General features: G+C 49.5%; 1 protein-coding gene across 1 annotated transcript in view; it reads left to right on the top strand.

Moving 5' to 3' along the window:
• The first annotated feature begins 3,104 nt into the window (after positions 1 to 3,104).
• The window catches only part of LOC106897217 (ras association domain-containing protein 8-like), a 35,731-nt gene continuing 18,828 nt past the window's right edge, over positions 3,105 to 20,007 (top strand). Inside the window, exon 1 of the mRNA XM_014957723.1 lies at positions 3,105 to 3,178. The gene's annotated coding sequence lies outside the window, so the exon portion shown is untranslated. The remainder of the gene's footprint in view (positions 3,179 to 20,007) is intronic.

Raw genomic sequence — 20,007 nt, 5'->3', positions numbered from 1 at the left:
CATGCTGGCAGCAGCAGCAGCATCTGCAGCTCTGGAAAGACATGGTGAGTCCCAGAGGAGGGAGCTGAGCTCGGTCACCCAATCCACCAGTCCTGTCCACACAAGGACAAAATGCATGCGGCTGGGTGGTGGTGGCTTCTAGCTAAGGAGTGAGGCCCAGGTGTTCTAGACTATTTTGGTATCTCACATCCTTTGATTTTTCCTGGAGGCATGACTCGTCTCCCACCTAACACGAGGCACTTGACTATGCCTGGTTATACCTGGCTGCTGTCTATGTGGAGGAGGGAGATGGCACCTCCAGGGGCTGAGTCAGCCGCCTAAGAGAGAAGTCACTCTCAAGTGTGTTTTTTCCATTGACTGAAAATCTCTGCAGGAGACTGGGATGCAAGATTAGCTGCCTACGTTAAAACCTGAGATAAGAGATGGTGAGACAAGGGGCTGGAAGTTCACTCTTGGCTCAGGTGGGACACATGGAGAGAGGATAAATGGGAAAACTTCAAATCATGTGCAAGAAGTGCAGAAATGGCTCTTTCTCCACCAGAGAAATGCTGTTACAATCCCAGCTTGGTGTTTCTGACAGCCTTGTCCCCAAGCCTTACTGCTGGCCAGGGCTGGCCACTTGCCTTTTCCATGGGTGCAACGCTGAAGCTTCACTGCTGTGGTTTGCCACACCATGGCCATGCCCGGCCAGCCAGGTCTTACTGCTTTGCAATTTTGTTCAGCCCTCGTCAATTGCTATTAAAAGCACAAACAGCACTGGTGGAGTTGTCCCTTTGTATCCCCCTGGCTCCATGCTGATAGGCATCTGCTCTCCTGCCACGTTGTCTATTCCCCTTGGGAAGACTCCCAGAAACGTCGCTGTTTCCAGCCTTGTGCACTGTGTGTGCCAGTGGGGCTGCAGACCTGCCAGGCTTTGTAATTGGGATGGTGAAGCTAATGAGGGGGTGAAATCCATCCTGTTGTTGTCTGTGATTGATTGTCATTCCCCTTCTCCTCCAACATTGAGTCAATGGAGAAATCTGAGCCAAATGAGGGACATCTGTAACCATGGTCCTAACAGCACTGCTGGAGGCTGAGGCCATGGATGAGCCGAGCAACCTCAGAGCCACATGGACACCTCCCTGTGCATTTGTTTGCTCCATAAAGTCACCACAAATTAACTGTGGCTATGTCCTGAAACTGAATGAGTTCAAGTCCTTTAGAGCCTCACGTGGACCATCTTCTGCAGAAACAGTGTCCTTAATACAATCATACCTCATTCATGAGGTGCTGTATTGAGCCTGAGGGTCAGGAAGATGGTCTGGGTTCCTGCTGCCGTACAGACCACATGTGGGTCCACTGGGAAAAGGCTGCTACAGCTCATCTGCATCCACCCGTGGAGCAGAGCGGGGCGAGGAGCCAGCCTGGATTTGGTAATTGTTGCTGGCACTGGGTGGCAAGGAAACCAGCCTGAGTGCTGGCCCGGGGAGTGGATTGCACCTCAGCGGTGTAGCTAATTAATGGAGTGAAATGAGTGTTTGGGAGGCGGTATAATGGAGAGGTGAGTCAGGCACAGCACCACATGTAGCTGATCCTATGGTTCCTCCCTCCACCATGCTCAGACCACATTTTGGGTCATCTTCTCTTGGGGGCTGGCAAAACCTCAACTGTCTTCTGCTGGGGACAGTGAGTGACAGGCAGCAGGATTAGCAGAAACCAGGTCCATTTATCCAGAGGCTCAGCATCTGCTCTGGACGTGGAGGATGTTATCCTGCAACTTGGTCCCATGAGCAGGAAGGAGATCTTCGTAGATGCCTGAGTTGGAGGATCAAAGGGGCTCAAGGGGAGGAGCTCTGCCAGGACATCTGTTGTCATCCCTGTTGTCCATGCCCCTACCACCAACCACCAGGGTGTTGTGGAGGTCTCTCTTCAGTATCTACACCTGCACCTACCCCACCTTGGGAAGGAGCCTGGTGGGTCTAACCCTCCCCAGCTGTGGGCAATCGAAGTGCATTGGTTCCCACCACTGGCACCGAAGATGATGGCTGCTTCTTTCACTCAGGTGTGCACCTTGGTAGCAGCTGCACATATTTGAGCGGGGAAGCCAGCACCAAGGGTGATTTATCTGCATCGTGCACCCGAGTCCCCTGTGCTTACAAGGGGCTTAGGGCTCCAGTTCTGGGCTCTGTAGAAAACATCTTGCAGGACCTGGCTGGGAGGAAACACACCCTTGCAATGGCATCCGAGCCAGAAAGCATCCCTGAAGCTGTGAGTCTGTGGTTCCATTCTCACACTGCATGGTCTGGGGCAGAGCTGGGCAGGTGGAAGGGGCTGCACTGGGGGCATGAGGAGCACCCTGGCCAGTGCTGGGGAAGCTCCATCGCTCTTAGGCAGAGATGACCTGGACACTGGGTCTCTCCCTAGTGAGGTGGCCACCGGGGTCTGGGCTGGAGCTGGGAGGTGGAGAGAGAGGACATGCCCAGGTGTTTGAACTCAGTTTTGTCAGTCGGAGGGAAGAGCTCTTCTCCCTTCCCTGGGAGACCTCATTGCAGCCTACCAGTACCTGAAGGAGAGGGACTCTTTGTCAGGAAGCATAGTGACAGGACAAGGGGTAATGGTTTTAAATCGGAAGAGGGGAGATTTAGATTAGATACTAGGAAGAAATTCTTTACTGTGAGAGTGGTGAAGCACCGGAACAGGTTGCCCAGAGAAGTTGTGGATGCCCCATCCCTGGAGGTGTTCAAGGCCAGGGTGGATGGGGCTTTGAGCAACCTGGTCTAGTGGGAGGTGTCCCTGGCCATGGCAGGGGGGTTGGGACTCGATGATCTTTGAGGTCCCTTCCAACTCTAACCATTCTCTGATTCTCTGTGGCTCTTTTGTTTCCTGCAGCCTGACAGGAGAGGTTTGCAGCAGGCGGCAGGGGTGGGGGCAGAGCCCACCCGCACAAAGGCAGCTCTCCGCGGGCTGTGTGACCGCTGTCACGCTTTTTCGCTCAAATAAACGCCGGCGGCAGATGACGTGGGGCTGGTGCTCCCCGGCCCCGGGGCTGATTGGTCCCAGCTCGGGTTTGAACGCCGAGGTGTCCTGGCAACGAGAAGCAGAGGAGCCAGACTCTCTGGTCCCCACGGCGGGCGCTGGGGACAGGCAGGCACCGCGGAGCGAGGAGCAGCACAGGGGGCCACCGGCCCTCCTCCTCCAGGTACCCCCTGCGCGGTCCCGGCTCCTATCCCAGCCGCGGCTCTGGAGTTGGGATGAGTTTTCCTCATTTTGCACGGTGGTGGGTGTCCAGTGGCCGCCATCGGCATTGACTTTGCGTGTTGCTGAAGAGGCACCTGCACTGGTGGAGCTGGGTTCAGGTGTGGGGGGCACAGGGCAAGTTACTGGGTCTTTTGGGGTCTTGAAAGTGGCTGTTCAGTGGGGCTCCTGGGAGGGCTGCTCGAGGAGAAGCTGTGTGGGGAGAGGGCTGCTCGAGGAGAAGCTGTGTGGGGACCACAGTCGTGTGGTCGGCTCGCTTGCCCCAAGAGGACAGAACGGGTGATTTTGGGTAGGTTTGGGTTCGCTTGATTAATCAAACTCACAAAAACCCTGCAGGGCACCCAGAACTGGGAACTGTGCTTGAAGGAAGTGGCTTTAAATTGAAATCAAAGAGCTTTTCCTGCTGATAGAGAGCTCCTCTGCTTTCACCTCAGCATGACCCACCTGCATGCCCGTCCCCCTGGAGCTGGGGGGTGAGGAGGGAAGGGCCCCCAAGGTTCAGCCACACACAGGGAAGTGAGGGGCATTGCGGGGGGGCACGCTGTCAAGAAAGGGCTTTTTCCTTCACTTGGGAGATGGGAGCAGAGACACGAGGAGCTGGCAGGGGGAGGACACTTGCCTGCATGGGAAGGCAGCACTCAGCGCAGCGTGTTTTGCACCCATCAATACTGGCAGAGCCACACGAGTGAAACCATGTGCTAGCCGTTAATGACAGGGCAGGTCTGAGCTGTCCAAGATGAGGAACCCCCTCCACAGGGTAACCTCCATCCCAGAGAAGCCTCCTGGCTCAATGGCAGGTCGTGAGCTTGCAGAAGGGCTGGCATCCCGTGTGGATTCAGTAGCACGTGTTGAAAAGCAGCGCCACGATTCAGGAAAGCCTTGGTGCCACAAGCAGGGCCAAGACCTTTTGGCTCAGGGCTTGTGTTATTTATCAGGGCACAGGGCTGGGGACTGCATGAACAAGCCTTTCCCATAGACCCAAAGGCACAAGAAGGCTTGGAGATCCCTCCTATCCTCATGCTTGTAGCAGAGGAGCTGTTCCTCGGCATCCTGGTGGCAGGCAAAAGCAGAGGGACATCACAAAATGAGCAGAGAGGGTTTTGCCAACTGGAGCAGGAGGGGAGGTTGAGGGGACATATTTGATTTTCCCCACCCCTGAAACAGCATTTGGAGGCTTTGTCCAGACTTCTCTTGGTTGCACACCTGGCAGAGGGCACATACTTTGGCAAAGTGACTGCAGCCATCCAGTTGTTTTCCTCCACCCTGCAGCCACATCACAGCTGGATCTGTTCCTGGAGTGGGGTGATAGAGCATAGGAGCCTTCCCAGACCATTTTCCACACAGGGACTTTGGGGGCAGGACATGACAAGGGCTCCTCTGCCAAAGGAGTCCTCAAACCCATGGTGCAATCACCTAGTAGTCCCGTGATGGGAAGGAAACTGCTGGTTATTGCTGACCTGGATTTGCAGTGCTGACCTGGAGGTGTAAGATTAGCACAGCCAGCCCATCCCAGGGCTGGAGGGGGGATTAGAGAGAGGGAAAGGGTCATGCCTGTTACATAGATCATTTTTCACTGTTGAAATGTGAATACCCAGCACAAGTTGTCAGTTTAAAAAAAAAAAAAAAATCCTGCATCTTGCAGTGTTGCCAAAGTTTATGTTTTAGGGGGAGCCGTACAGCAATATAGGCTCCCCCTAGAAGACCCAGTTACTGGATCTGTGAGCATCAATGATGCTTTTTGTATCTAAATAAAAGTTAAGGAAAAACCTCTGTCTTTTGTAGTTAGAGGAGGTTTGACCTAGATGAACTTGGAATCCTAAAGGTGAACTAAATGGATTGGGTATTTTAATTATTTTTTTCAACAACCATGTTTTTAGAGCCAATTTTTAAAGTTCAACAACTTGTGACCAGGTGATGCTGCTCCTACATGGACCAACAGCTCTCCCTGGTTCAGTCAGTTCAAATGAGCCTTGCTTCTCCAAAGGGTTAAGCCAAGTACATTCTTCAGGCTTTATTAAACCCATGAACAGTAACGTCAGTCTGAAACCCAAGAGAGAGGAAAACATACTTACACCTTGCAGGCCATAAACAGGAATAAATTCAGCTCCCTCTCTATCTCCTGTACAGTTCTGTCGAGGCAGTTTATGAACTGGGAGCACTAGCCCCAGCGAAGCAAGACTTTCCCAGATAGTCATTAAATAACTTGTCTTTCCTGGTGTTTTATGGATAGACACTGCCTGTTGCTCACTAATAGCATCTGCTTTTGTTTGAGTGGGATCATATTTTATAACAATCTTTCTGCTCAGTTTGCATGTTTGCAATGACCCCAGCAAGTAATCTCTTTGTGGCTGGTAGTAAAATCACTCCCAGATGTTTAATGATGGTATTTACTGTAGGAGCTACCAGTTTTAGGGCTGTAGTGATGATGTGGTGATTAGGGTGGGTTGATGGGACACAAGGCAGTTGGGTAATTGGTAGCGATGAGCTAGTGAACTCCCAGGTAATTGCACCTTACCTGGACAGGTGTGTTGTCATGAGCGGTGTTTTAAAGGCAAAGCTGTGAGGTGACTAAAGGACAGCCATTGACTTCATATGACAGCGCTGAATCATGACCAGAAAATTATCACTCCTTACCAAGAAAAATAACGCTTGATCTGTTTTCTTTCCTCTTGCTTTCTTAAAGAAGAGACACTCACAGTAAGACGTGCGTTCCTGTCAGTCTGTGCCCCTTCCTTCTCTTCATACCCTTTAAACATTGTTGAGAAGTAGAGATGCTCTGCTTTGGGACACTCACAAGTGTCCCCAAAATGGGTCCTGAGGGTAGGAAAGAGAAAGACAGACTCACTCACTGCCCGTGTGAAGGCTCGGCATAGACCCAACCTCTGTGAGACACTATGGAGTTCTCATTGCAGAGGCACTCCAGCAAAGCTCACCCACCAGCAGACTTCAGCGAACGCTCAGGTCTTCTCCACAGACACGAGCCCCAAGCAATCCTGGTTCCTAGGTGAGCAGACATCATTAACAAAGTTATTAAAGGGAGACATTAATTTTACTTTTAATGAATGTGGGATCTGCAGGAGTTAGCGCGGTCACTCTCTAGAGCCCCGTTGGCCCTTGGGCAAGATTTCCCAAGTCCCAGCCCTCTTGGAGTGCGTTTGGGCTCCTCAGGATATTACTCACCCTGAGTGTACGTGGAGCTGCTGGTCCTCACCTAGCCCTCGTGTCTGGGGCTGTCTCCAGCTCTGCATCACCCCAGCGCCCACAGCCTCCAGCCTCGGCACTCTGTGTTTGTTTGCCCTGCATAGGGCATCAGGGGAGAAGCCAAAATTGCTTTGCCCTTCCTCCTCGTGGAGGAAAGGGCTGGAGACTTGATTCCTGTAATTGCCACCCTCTCCTACCCCGGAAAGGAGTAATCCCCAAAGCAATGGTGACACCAGAGTCCTCTAATGCTTCTTGGAGTCTTCATCAGCAGGTCCTGGAGGGCTTTGGGAAAGATGCTGTACGCATTATGTCTGTTTTACAGCTGGGAGGGGGGAAGCAAAGCAGGGGGCAGAGCTTTGACACACACTGCCAGCAGGAGAGCAAGAGGCAGATTTAGGTAGGGGCTCTCCCAGCAGCAGAGTTGCTCTCACCTCACCTCAGGGAGCAGCTTGTCAGGTGGCTCTGGTACCTGGAACGCTCGTTATCTGCTACAGCCTTTTCATTTTGCCTCGTGATTAAGAGACAAAGGCGGGGAGTGTGTCCCTTCTCTCTGTTTTAATGAGCTTTCTCTCCCTATGTAGTAAGAGAGAAAAATTGCAGCAAAACCAGCAAAACATTCTTCAGTATGAGATTGTTCCAGCGACAGGGAGAAAATAAGTAGTTTGTGAGCCCAGGACCACCCAGGAGAGGGGCTGCTCTTGATCCGACAGTGATTTAAGGGGTTCAGCAAGTCAGGAGAGCTGATGATAAAGCTGTGGCAGGGTTATCAATATATTATGAATTTTGGGCAACTGGGTCAGATATTTCCAGGTACAGGCCAATACAAATGAGAGTGCTGGTCCAGCTTCCTGTAGTTCCATTGACAAGGCCAGGCTGGATGGGGCTTTGAGCAACCTGGTCTATGTGAGGTGTCGCTGCCCCTGGCAGGGGGGTAGGAACTCAATGATCTTTAAGGTGCCTTCCAACCCAAACCATTCCATGATTCTGTGCCTGGAGCTGCTCTACTGCTATGATTAGCAATGGGAAAAGTGATTTAATCTGTTCTCATCCCCCAGCCTGATCCAAGCACTCACTCCTCACCTTCTCCTTTGTTGGCACGAGCATTTCCCTGAGTGCCTGATGCAGAGGCACCGGTCTGGGAGAAAAAAATAACCATTTTCTCCCCTGGGTTTTTTTCTACAGCTGGACCAGTCCTTGATCCAGCTCTCTGCACCAAGACTAGTGCTGGTGTGATGGAGGGGGCAGCATCACTGCCTGCTTTAACCAGGCCAAAATATCAGCTGGGAGGAAGGATCATGGATGGATCCTTTCCCTTCTCTCTTTTGTGGTGCTCTTAAAGGAAGCACCTGCTGATTGTGGTTTTACTAACCACTGCCAGATGTTTGAAATTATTTAGTTTAATCATTGGTCTAGGACCACTCAGTCCAGTGGCCATGACCACAAGAGTACTGAGCTGAAGCAAATCCTGTGAAATCTGCTCTCTGGTACCAAGGTGGGCACCAGGCTTCACAACACCATTTTTGAACATGAAGGGAGTGAAGTACAGGCAAAGATCAGAGCACGAGATTCAACAGCAGGAGCTGCTGAGTGTTGATCCTGACTTGACTGCCGGCTTTTTTTGTCTCAGGGCAAATTATTTAGCTTTTCTTTGCCCTGTTCCTCTTCCATCTCCTTTCCAAAACCTTTGTCCCCTTTGTTGGGGAGAAGCTTGCAAAACACCTGCTGAAGTGCTTTGAAGACGGAAAGCACTATGCACAAATGATAAGTTGTATGGGCAATACAAACAAACCTGGCTATACATCTCCCAGGCTAAATGAGGAAGTAGGAGGGGTTAACTGGTGGGTGGCACCCACCTTCTAATTACAAGGCTTGTCTCTGGATCCCTTCAGTGCAAAGCATCCTCTTGGCTGAAAAACGGCTGACATGGTCACACCTGAGTAGAGGTAGGGGAGGAAAAACTTGTCACACGAGTGAACCAGAGTGGCTGGAAATTTACTCTGGGAGGAAGGGGTTGAACAGTGGGTGCCAGCAGCGGGTTGGAGATGGTCTCCTGGACCACTTCCAGACCTACCAGTTCTGCTGTATCTCCTCTTGCTTCTTGTTTGGTGAGCTTTTCCAAGTGATTGCTGTATGGTCTTGAAGGTCCCATAGGATTTAGGAAAGTCCTCCCTGTAGCTGCCATTAGACTTGATTTATACTTTCTGATGTCTGATTTTGGGGAGGAACTTCTGGCATTTTAGTACTCTGTTGGTCCCACACCAGTTTGTCAGTTCAAAAGGCAGCACAGCCTCAAAGTGTGAGATTGAAGAAGTAAATTGTTGGTATGCTTAGCTTTCTGAATCTTCGCAGAGTTTCTGGGTCACACTTCTAACGTGTCTTTGCAACAGCAGGAGTTAAAACCTGATGGTGCATGTGTATGTGCTAAGAAAAGTGAGATATCCACGTAATCAGCTACTGTTGGGGCGACAAGAAACACAGCAGATGCCGTGAGGGCTGACAGATCTTCTGAGATCAGCCCCAGCCAGGTGTCCTGGTCCTCTTCCACAACGCCTGTGGCTCTCTCCTCACTGCCGCTTCCTGCATTTCACACGCACTTATGACCTTGCCCTAAATTCTGAGTTATTCTTGCAGGCATAGCACCCTTCCGAAGAGCACTTGGGATAGGTTTGCAGGTCTGGCCCCTTGTTTTGGCCAAGTATGGCAGCAGTTTCTGCTTGGGCAGCAAAGTGCAAGTTTAGCAGCCGGGGACCAGGGAAAGTGGCTGCAATTCACGCCTCTGCCTTTGAAGCTTTGTAGCTTGGGCAAAAATCAGCTGGGACCAGTTGCGTGGGGACATGTAAGTACCTAAAAGTGCAGGTTGATGTCTGCGTGTTGTTTATTTTGCTTTTAGGCTGGCTCTGAGAGTTTTCTTCTCCATTTGGGAAATATAAAGAAGTGTTCTTTCTCTCTCCTTTTATTAGTCTTCTCCAGCCTGAAAGCTTCTGGGGTAGAAGATGTCCCCATATGTGTACAAGTACATGTTGCAGGCCCTGAGCTCACCTGGAGCCTTGTACTGAATCAAACCCAGCTCTGGAGCTGGGCAGCCTGAGATGCTCTTTAAGCCTTGAAGAGCTACGTGTAGTGGAGGGTATTTTTTTCCCTGCTGAGTGTTTGACTCCCATAGGGCCACGGGAGAGGGGGATATCTGCACCACCTGAGTGTTCCTCCACCACTTGCTGGGGCCAAGCAGCACCCATTTGCAATCGGTGCTTCGCCTTGGAAACCCCCGAGGGATGCCAAATCTATCTGCTGCCGAGTTTCTCTCCTAGTCTGCATGTAACAGCCTGGGAGATTACTGTCCCCACCCATCCCACTTGCCAGACAGATGTTAGAGACAATGATGGATATATCTGCTCTTGGATTAAAAAGCTGTTTAAAATGCATCCCCAGCCAGCTGTGGCCTTCTGCCCTGTTAGCTTTTGAGTGCTCTCTTGAAGAAATACTCTTTTTCTTTTTCTTTTTCTTTTTTTTTTTTTTTTTTTTTTTTTTTTTTTTTTTTTAGCTCAGCCCTATCCTTTCCTGCAGTCTTCTGCTGGTTTCTGCCTGGCAAAGCCCCAGCAGCAGCACCCAAGCAACGTGGCACATGAAGTGGAAATGACTTTGGCTGAATGGGATGCTTGTGCAGGGAGCCCAGGTGCTGTACACAGTACAGTGGGGAGGAGAAGACGCCTCCGGATGGAAGTTAGAGATGTCCTCCGCCTCCTCCTTTTTTTTCTCCTATATCCAGCAATTCAGCAGTTGTGTCAGCATAACTCGGTGGCATGGGGATAGGGAGGAGCTGGAGCCTCTGTAGCATTAAGGAAAAGCCTCACTTTGCTCTCAGTTGCCTGTTACAGGCACCTATTTATGTCTTCTGCTTATAGGGGGAGAAAAGGAGATGCATGGGGAGGACACCATAGGACAACTCCTTCACAGGGAGGGTGGGCTCTTTCCCCTTTGCATTAGACATTTGTATACCAGCTTGTCCTGCCCTGATGTCTCTGCATGGGCAAGCTCTCCTTTGGCATGGATTTTCCTGCCTTTCCCCAGGGACTCTGGGGGCTAAGCATCCCCGGGCTGCCTTCCCGGGGCTTTGCGTGCTGCGAACTGAGGTGCAGGTCTCGTTCCTTCTCTGGGTTTGCCCTGCAATGGTGGCAGCAAGGGTGTGCTGGTCCCTGCAGCCAAACTAAAGGCTGGTGCAGGCTGCCCTTTCACCAAGCTGGATTTCAAAGTCTAAGAGCAACAATGCTCAAAAAAATACACAAAACCCTCCTCCTTTGGTAGGAGATCTGGGTGAGAAATTCTGGCTTGGAGCTGATGTTGCATTGGGACAGGGGTGCTGGGATGGCAGAGTTAGTGGGACATGGCTGTGCCTGCGTTAGTTGTGGTGGTGGAGGGGAAATCCTTAACCTTGAAAAGGCATGTATAATTCTATGTGTTCAACAGATAGATAAAGCATTACTTCTACCAGCACTGTAAATTTAGCCACTTCTCCCCTCCCCCTCCCAGATTTTACCAGCCTAAACTGGAGTTTTCTGTGCAATGTTTTTTTTCCCTACTAAGACTTGAAGGAACTATATTTTCAAGCAGCCAGTGATTTCTTTTTTTGAAAAATCTCAATTTTCGCCTGAAGTCAGCTCAGAACACCTGTCTCTTGGAAAAGTAGGCCCCTTTAAGATGTCTTAGGCTGCTTTGAATCACTAATTGCTTCTGAATAGTCAGGCCAAATGTTTTATCACTTCAAACTCCCATAGCAATGCAAATCTATACAGCTGAGAAGCCTCTTTCCATGCATGGGGGTGATGGGTATAGATAAGGATTAAAAATGGAAACAAATTCAGCCCGGGGGGTCCTCTTTGTTCCTCCCTGCCCTCAGTGGGGTTGCCAGGGCTACATTTGTTCCCCTGCATCTTTTTTTGGTTGGGATCCAGAGCCCCTTGAATGCAAAGGCAGGAGGTACAGTGGCTGGAGAGAGCTGGATGAGGTCCTAGGTACATACATATTTCATTGCCCATGCCAGGCTCTGTATTGTCTTCTCTCTCTGGTTTCACAAAGGTGGTGTTTTCTGAAACTCCCCCTTGATGAGGGCCATGTGCTCCAGGCTTCCTCCAGTCTAAAGCTTCAGGCTGTTCAGCTGTTTTCCACTTTCTCTGAATGCCAGGCAGGCATATTTCCCATGCCTGGTGGGAAAAGGGGCAATGCTTGGTAGGGAAAGCAGGACCCCCAAGAGAGCCATTTGGAGGTGCTAACATCTGCCCTGGCATGTGCTTCTTGGGGCTGTTGCGTGTGTTTTGGGGCTATGCTGTTCACACAAGGTGCAGGAGATAGATAGTCAGCGCTTTAGCAGAGCCGCATCAGCGCTGGGTTTCCCCTGACTTCTTTAAGTAACCCACAGCCTGAAGGCAAATCTTGAGTATTAAGAGGTGGAAAATCTCGGCGAGCAAGGGCAGGCTAAATCCTCCTTTTTGCTTAGATCACCTGTTATTAGAGCTGCCTGCCGTGTGCCGAGTACGGCTGCGCTCAAAAATTGCCAAGAGCTCAGCATTATGGAAGCGAAAGCCAATTTACTGACCTTCCAATAGAAAGGAAGATACATGCTGAATGTGCATCTGCTGGATGATATATCTATTTCAGGCATGCTGCTAACATACAAATGGAAAAGCAACTTTGTTTGCGTGATTTATGTAATTACTAGAAAACCTTGGGTTAAGAATACAGAGATACTTTGTAGGCATCGGGTACTATTTATTCTTAGCATAGTAGGTAATAAAATCTGTTTTCTCTCCGGCTTTCCAAGTGAATTCCAGTTGACTGAGACACATTACCTAACCTGCTCAAGTACTCCAGACATGGGAAGCAAATAAAGTATCCTGACGAAGAAAATCTTCATGTAAAATCAATAGCTAACAAAAAATTAGTCCCTTAATTTATCTTTAAAATTAAAAGAGAAACTGCATCATTTTGCCAAAGAGGGGAAAAAAACCCCACACCTGCTTCTCTTTATTTAAGCATTATTCTTTCTGTGTTTCAAGTGCATATAGGACCCACGTAGGACTTAAAATAACTAAGGATAACTATTGTTATCCTGCAGGGATTTAAGTCTTTAGTGAGGGACTCCAGGTCGGGTGCTGAACTGGGGTCTTCATGCATAACTGTGGTCTTCCTAGCTGAGAGGAAAAAAAAAAAAAAAAAAAAAAAAAGATGGGTTTAAGCATAAAAATAATACAGGTCAATTAGAAACTAGTGAACTTGCCTGTGTTGAGAGAGAAAAAAAAAAAAAAAAAAAAAAAGATGGGTTTAAGCATAAAAATAATACAGGTCAATTAGAAACTAGTGAACTTGCCTGTCTTTTGCAGGCTTGTGTCTAGAGGTGGTCTTGGATGTCAAAGTCAGTACCCAAAGCAATTTGGGCTTGGGATCCTCCTCGTTTCTGCCTGAGGTCCCCAGGGAGGTCCTGCCAAGGCAGAGAGCTGGTGCAGACTGTGCTCTGCTCTGACGCCTGGACCCAGCAACGCAGCAGAGCAAGGCCAGCAGAGAGGACCTCTGGTTTTGGTGGTGTGAGGGATGTGAGGCTGAAGATGTGGGGCTGGCTGTGTGTGACGCGGGGGTTTCTGAGAGCACAGGCTGGCAGGTGGCTTCTGAGGCACGGTGTTGGAAAAGCAATTTGGGACCAATGGGAATGGCACAGGTGGAGAGCTGGAAAAGGTGTCCCAAAGGGAGGAAGCCATGCTCCTCCCCAGGCTCCAGTGCCCTCCCAGTGTGAAACTGGGAGCCCAGGCAGGGAAGGAGGGGGAAAGGCTGCAGCGAGAACCGGAAAAACCTGCTCATGCCTGCCCGGGATTCACATTACTCACACTGGTTTAAAACAGGTCATGTTTGCTTTGGTTTCAAGACAGAGATGGCCAAACTGCCTAAAGACTGTTTTCAGCCCAGTTTAGAGCAGGTTCAAGGTCCCAAGTGCCTGTTTGCTTTGTCACTGCCCCCATGCTCTCCTAACCCATGACCAGTGCAAGGTCTTAACCAGAGGTTTAAGTCTTTCTCAGCAAAGACTGGGCCAGGGGCACGCACACGGGCATGTTCCCCAGCCCAGGGTGGTAACAAGGAACAGTGGGATTGCATCCAGGCACTCATACCTCCTGACCTGCAACAGTCCTTGAAGAAGCTCACCCAGCAAGTCTGCTGCTTGAAGCTGGACGGGACATTTCTTCCTTTGATTCTCCCCATTGCAAAGGAAGTCTTCTGCATCCCCTAGATGCCATCATGGGTGAGAAGCTCATAGCAGTGGTGCAACTTGAAGCTGCCCTGTTGCAGGTCTCATCTGCGCTAGCACTAGGCTGGCTGCACCATGCTTCTCCTTCCCACCAGAAGTTGGGCCAGATGGGTCAGCCCCGTATGACTTAGTAGGTTATTATAGTCGACTGAGTGTGAGTAGCGGGGTGAAACCATGCTCTTGTTGGCAAGAGGGAGGAAACAAGAAGCTAACAGAGTTAGAAATCAGGTTAACTGAGGCTAATGGCTGTATCTGCTTATTAGGTAGCAATAACAATAATTTACCTTCGAATCACAATAATTCATCAAAACACTTTGCACCTACCTCCTGAATCTTCATGGCTTATCTCACCCCTCTTATTCGGGGGATCTGAAAGCACTTCATAAACATTAATTAATTATTCCTCCACACCCCTGCAAGCAAAGTAAACATTATCCCCATTTTGCAGCTGGGGAAGCTGAGCTCACCTAAGGAGATAATAACTGAGCAGGGATGCAGGAGCCCAGAGAGCAGGTTCCTACCCCAGCTTCTACCACAATCACCTTTCTGCAGAGGGCTCTGCAGCGTGGGTGTTCAGGACATAATCCAGGGTAATTCAGACCCTCAGCTCTGCACATTTCTGTATTTACCACTGTTTTCAAGTGCCAGGAAATGTGTAAAAAGTGTGCAGGCTCCTCCTGCCTTGGGGACGTTCACAACAATGGTGCTCATCACTATCTCACCACCTTTTAGCTTCCACCATGGGGACTAGGCACCTGCCAGTGTGAAGCACCTGTCATTATTCACAGTAGGACTCTCCCTTTTTTAATGACTACTTTAATGACCCTAATCTGTTGGTGTGAGTGTGGTTAATCCCACAGCTCTAAGGACTGCCAGTTCAGAAACTTTTCCTCTCTTCCCTCCTCACACCTCACTTTGCATTCTAACCTAATGCGCCAGGACCAGAATGACCTGGTGGGACCTATGCAAAGCAGAAGGCACTGACCTCTGTCCTGGCTGGGAAATAGGGCTGCTGTACCAGAGTACAGCAGTGATGAATCAGGGCATCCGTCTCCAGCCTCTTAGTTTGGGGATGTGACACATGTAGTGCCACCAAAAAATAAGATGCTTGAAGTTAAACCTGTGATCGAGTGCTTTGATGAATCTTGGTCCTCGAGGAAGAGGCACTCTGGCACTGTTGATGTGTGACAAAGATGTAAATTAAAGGGAGGATGTACTCTTAAAATAATGAGCCTTGGCAGTGGAGGGGAGGACGAGACGCTGAAGGTCCATGTGAGGCCAGCAGTAGCCTATTGGGAGCGGGTTTATTATTTTTTTTCTCAGAAACCAACAGTTGACTTTTGGAAGCCAAGTGGATGCCAACATCAGAGCAGGAGGAGGGCTGTGTTTCATAGGCGAGTCATGGTGGATTAAATGTAAATGAATCTGCAGCTTGATGGACAAATAGGATCGGTGCCGGGAACCCCATCTCCTGGTGGGGGATGGATTAGTGACGGGTACTGGTGCGTTTGCACGCAGGGAGGGGATGAATGGCGAGGCAGGGAGGTTTCCAGCGTTGCCCTGCCTGTAGCACTGCCAGAAAGAGACATCTCCAGGCTTAAAGAAGAGAGGTCAAGCCTAGCTAAACACCAGCTTGGTCCCCCATCAGAGAATCGCTGAGGCATGAAGAAAAACTTTAACAGCTGCAATGCTGCTTTTGAACCTCCTAGTAAAAGGGAGGGTCGGGAGGTCAAAACTTTCAATGCCTCTGGGAAGGAGAGGACTTTTCCCGGCAAGCCTTTGAAAAACCCGAACTAAATTAGCATGACCACACTGCTAAATGCTTGGGAAACCCGGACGGCTTGGGTCACAGGCTCCCCCAGCAGCAGAGTGGCAAAGAGCTGTTGCATTCCCATACTCAACAGCCATAATTAATGGGGCTATTTCCTAGGTGAAAGGCAGATCTTGAGAATCCTACGCAGCACCTGGATGGGAAATAAAAGCCTGTGGGCTGCGCCCTGGGCATCCTTTTTCCTCCCGACACCACTGCCCTCTCCCCTTTCTATTTCTCCCTTCCATTTTCTCCTTCTTCACTTCTATCCACTGTTGTTTCAGCTATTTCTTCCTTTGAGTCTCATGGCTCAAAGCACTGTTGAAGTGGGGAATGGCGATGTAATTACCCAGCCATATTCTCCCCTGGGGACACTGGATGGGAATGCAGGAGCTCCAACCTAATTATAACATTCTTTTTTCTACTTTTTCTTACAAAAGGGGTAAGGGAGAGCCCTGCTCTGCATTTTGAGTTATTGACTTCCACTTTGAAGTTAGATTTTGCTGGTTTGCACCTTTTTCAGGAGCCATTCTAGCAAAGAGCCAGCAATGCAGGTTTCTGGCGGATGTAGGGATCTGAGATTTCTGGCTCTGAGCCCATCACAGGTTTTTACAGTGCTGCCTTTCCCCTTGGCTCCCATTCATCTGGACCGGGAGTTTCCTGGGCACCACTTGTCACAAAACCCTTTGCAGGTCATCTTCCTTCACTTCTCCCACCGCCGTAGGTGTGGAAAGAGCACAGCCATACGCAGACATTGCAGGTGCTGTTAGTGTTTTCAGAAAAGTGCTGTATGTCTCCGAGCTGCAATCCAAATACATAAGAAGACCGATGTAGCCAAAGTTTACTGTTAAGGGCTGCAACCCTGCAGGCTGCTGTTGAGCATCCCTATTCCTATTGCAGCCACAGGAGACAAGTGCTCAGCAACTTTTGCAGGCTTGCTGCAGAAGCGCAATGAATACTTCATTGAATAAAGCAGGAGGACAGGAAATATATCAAGTTTCAGAGGCCAGAAGGCCTGCCCTTGAAGGAGGACAGCTAGTCTTCCCACCAGACAAAGGTCTCTCCTTCCTGCAAGCCCAAACCCAGGCAGGGCTGTGGTGGGGATGGTGGGGTGGGGTCCCTGGTGTGCTGGCAGTCAGCCGCAGTGGCTCTGCGGTGCGGAGCCCCAGTTCAGTTTTCCTGAGATGCTGCAGCATCTTTTCTTTCTCATATCTCTTGTTGTCCTAGAAACAGAGAAAAAATTCTTCCAGACGAGCCCTTTTGTTACACTCAAGGCAGCATCTTCTGTCTCTTAGCAAAACAGTCTATGGTTGCATAATAAAACTCTTGCCAGAAAAACAACAGTGGCTTCAAAACCTTCCAAAGAAGCCTGGAAAAACTTCACACCCTCCAAACTTTCCCAAAGTCCTAAGAGTGCTGAAAGGGTCAATAGGCACTTCACAATCCTGCTACAAGTATGCGCCGAGCAACAGGATGCAGTACTCCTGTATATATATAAAAATATATTTATTTAATCTATATTTATACATTCCTGATTATACGTACAATTTATATATTTATATATATATAGGTCCTCACTTCTGGCTTCGAATTACAGCTCTTGAGGTAGGAGGGGTCTGCTGGAAGAGGAAGTCAACATGCTGTACCGTAACGGCCACTTTTCTCTCCCAGTGCCAGGGCTCCCCTGGAAATGCTGGGGTTGTGGGGACAATTGTCTTTACTTGAGAAGGAGGCTCGTCTTCTGGGGCAAACGTGCCGTTCTGTGTGCTGAGCCAGGCAAGGGAGGCCCTGGGTAACTTCTCTGTGGCACATGAAATGTCGACAAAGGATTGTGACTGACAAATTTCCTGAGGCTTGCGGGGTCCAGAGGCACATTCCCAAGGTCTCAAGGAGTCCACAGCAAGGGGAAAAAGAGAGGAAAACACCATAGGGACCATGCAGCACTTGTGTCCCAGGAGGAAGGGGACTGCAGCTCCTGCCTTCAGCAGCGCCTGGTGGGAGATGGTGAAATAACAGATGACCTTCAGGCTGGCCAAAAGGCTTGATAGCCATGATGCTGACTGCATCCAGCTGCTGTGGAGACCAGTGGACGTTGGGCACCTCTGAAAATCTGACTTCTTACTCTTTCCTTTTGGAGATGAGCCTGAAAAAGAAATTTCCTTCTCCTCTCCCCTCCCAACAACAGCTCAGAGGGTTTTGGTTTTCAGCACAGACAAAACCCAACAGCTCTGCAGATTCCAGTGCCTCAAATACCTATTTCCCCTCATCCCCTACCCTAACCGTGCAGTGCCATGTTGTAGCACAGGCTAACACTGCTGTGCCTGAGCTGGCTTGGGTGGCTGTGCCAGTGGAGATGTCCTCTGTTAGGAGAGGTTATAGTGGGTCACCAAATGAGGACCTGCTGCCAGCGCGTGGTTCTCATGAGGAGGATTTTTGTGCAAACATGTTCTGTATCTTAAGAAGCCTCAGAGCAAGGAGTCTTCTGGTTCAATTTCTGAGCACATCAGCAAAACAGCATCATCTTCTTCAGGGAAACTCAGATAGGTTTACTATCTCATCTGCAATAGGGTGGCTGCTGGAAAGACCAAAGGACTTGCTTGGTACTGTTCAAGATGCTGAGATAGCTCCACTCTCCTCCCCAAAGCAGCTTGGCTGCTCAGTGTACAACAAGCATACGAGTTTTCAAAATTTTAAGATGCATCTCTAGAAAACCAAGTGAGGAACCAGCGAGCACAAACCCAGAAATCCATTCGGTTACTATTCCTGGCCAGTCCCTGAAAACAGCCTTGGCACCACAGGAGCTTTTGAGCTTCGGGAATAAATCTGAAGGTGGGCTGAGACACTGCAAGGGTTGGCAGAGGTGGTCCATGAGTAGCCAGTCTGGAAGAGATCACTCATATGAAACTATTCCCTGAACACTTTCATCCATCTTGGTTGATGCAAGGTGTGGAGAAGTCCTTGTAGGGCGGGGAACCAAGGGATCACACAGACGTGCAGGTGAAGAGTTAGAAGTTTATTTATTTTTCACAGTAATAGCTTTACCTTCACAATTGAAAAGAGATTTCCAATCTTTTTTACAAGCTGCTAAAGGCAGAAAGATTTAAAACTCAGAATCTTTTTATTAAAAGAAAGACAAGTGTCCTCACTAGTGGCAAATGAACCTCTGCTCAGTTTTTGTCTGATTAGGATCTCAGAAGAGTATCCAAGCTAATAAATAAGATATGTATCTCCTGAGAACAGCTTTTGTTGTTTTCTTATATAGATCTTTGTTCTTCCTGAGCTGTAAGGTCTCCAGGGCATGGCCCGTGTTACGGAGCGCCAGATGTACTATCTGATTTTAGGAGATCGTAATTATGAGGAATATGTCAGAACAACAGAAAACTTCATTTAAAAACCCAATTAAAACTGCCGAGTGACAGCTACGTACTTGTGTGTTGCATCACCTCCTAATCCCAGCAGCTCGGATGTGGAGGAACGAGTAGTTAAGGATGTCGTAAACCTGACAAGGTCCACATGAAATGGTGATTTTTCTGACAACCAGTGAAAATAAATGCACTTTTTGTGGTGGAGCAGCAGCCCTGAGATCCATTTTAGAGCAGCAGCCTCGGGACCCTTGGTCTGTTGGGTGGGTTATCCTTTCTCATGATTGGTAGGACATTTCACAAGACCTTCTGGATAAAGAAATAGAAAGGTAACTGCATGTCGTCCCCACTGGGGGAGATGCTTGATACTGGGGTTGCACCAGCACGGGCATGGTTGGAGCACCCTCACCAGTGGAGACCACCAGGATGGGACGCTGAGGCTGATGCCACCACAGCTGTCCTCATTGCTTGGTGGGCCATGGAGGAAGGGCGTTGCTGTGCAAGGGTGGGGAGGGCTTTCACGTGTGTTTTTTGGGAGCCAGGATGGGAAAAGCAGGCAGAGGCAGGAGGTGAGAAGTTTCCAAAGCCTCCGGCATGGCAGCAGGCACCTGCTTCTTCCCAAACCGGCTGAACCTGTCTCCCTCCCGTCACCTCTCTGCGGTTTTAGGGTGTTCGAAGCCCCCATCCGGCTGAAGGGCATGGGGCACGGGGGCTGTGCCCACCTCCTGGGCCGGGCCAAGCTCTTCCTCTCTAAAAAAGGGGTTGTTTTCCCTCTTGGGGACCTGCCCGGGCAGGTGGAGGTCTGGGCCCTGCCACCGGACGGGCACGGGCTTTTAGACACAGGTGAGGGCTTCCAGCCCGGGACAAGGCCCCGGGAGCAGGGAATGGAGTACAGGGCGGTTTTGGTTCTTTGCTTTTTTAAAAAAAGAGAATTTAAGACCTTTTTTTAAAAAAATAAAAGGAGAATTTACTATTTTTTAACTTTTTTTTTAATAGTTTTTTATTTTAAAGAGAATTTAAGACTTTGGCAAGGGGGGGAAGGGGAGAATTGAGGAGTCATTTTTTTAAAAGAAAACCAAACAAACCCAAACAGGTGAATTTATGACTTAAAA

This window comes from Calidris pugnax, unplaced genomic scaffold, assembly GCF_001431845.1.
Source record: "Calidris pugnax isolate Ruff unplaced genomic scaffold, ASM143184v1 scaffold211, whole genome shotgun sequence".
NCBI classification, from domain to species: Eukaryota; Metazoa; Chordata; class Aves; order Charadriiformes; family Scolopacidae; genus Calidris; species Calidris pugnax.
The sequence above is the reverse complement of the archived record's forward strand: the minus strand, read 5'-3'. Positions and strand labels throughout refer to the sequence as shown.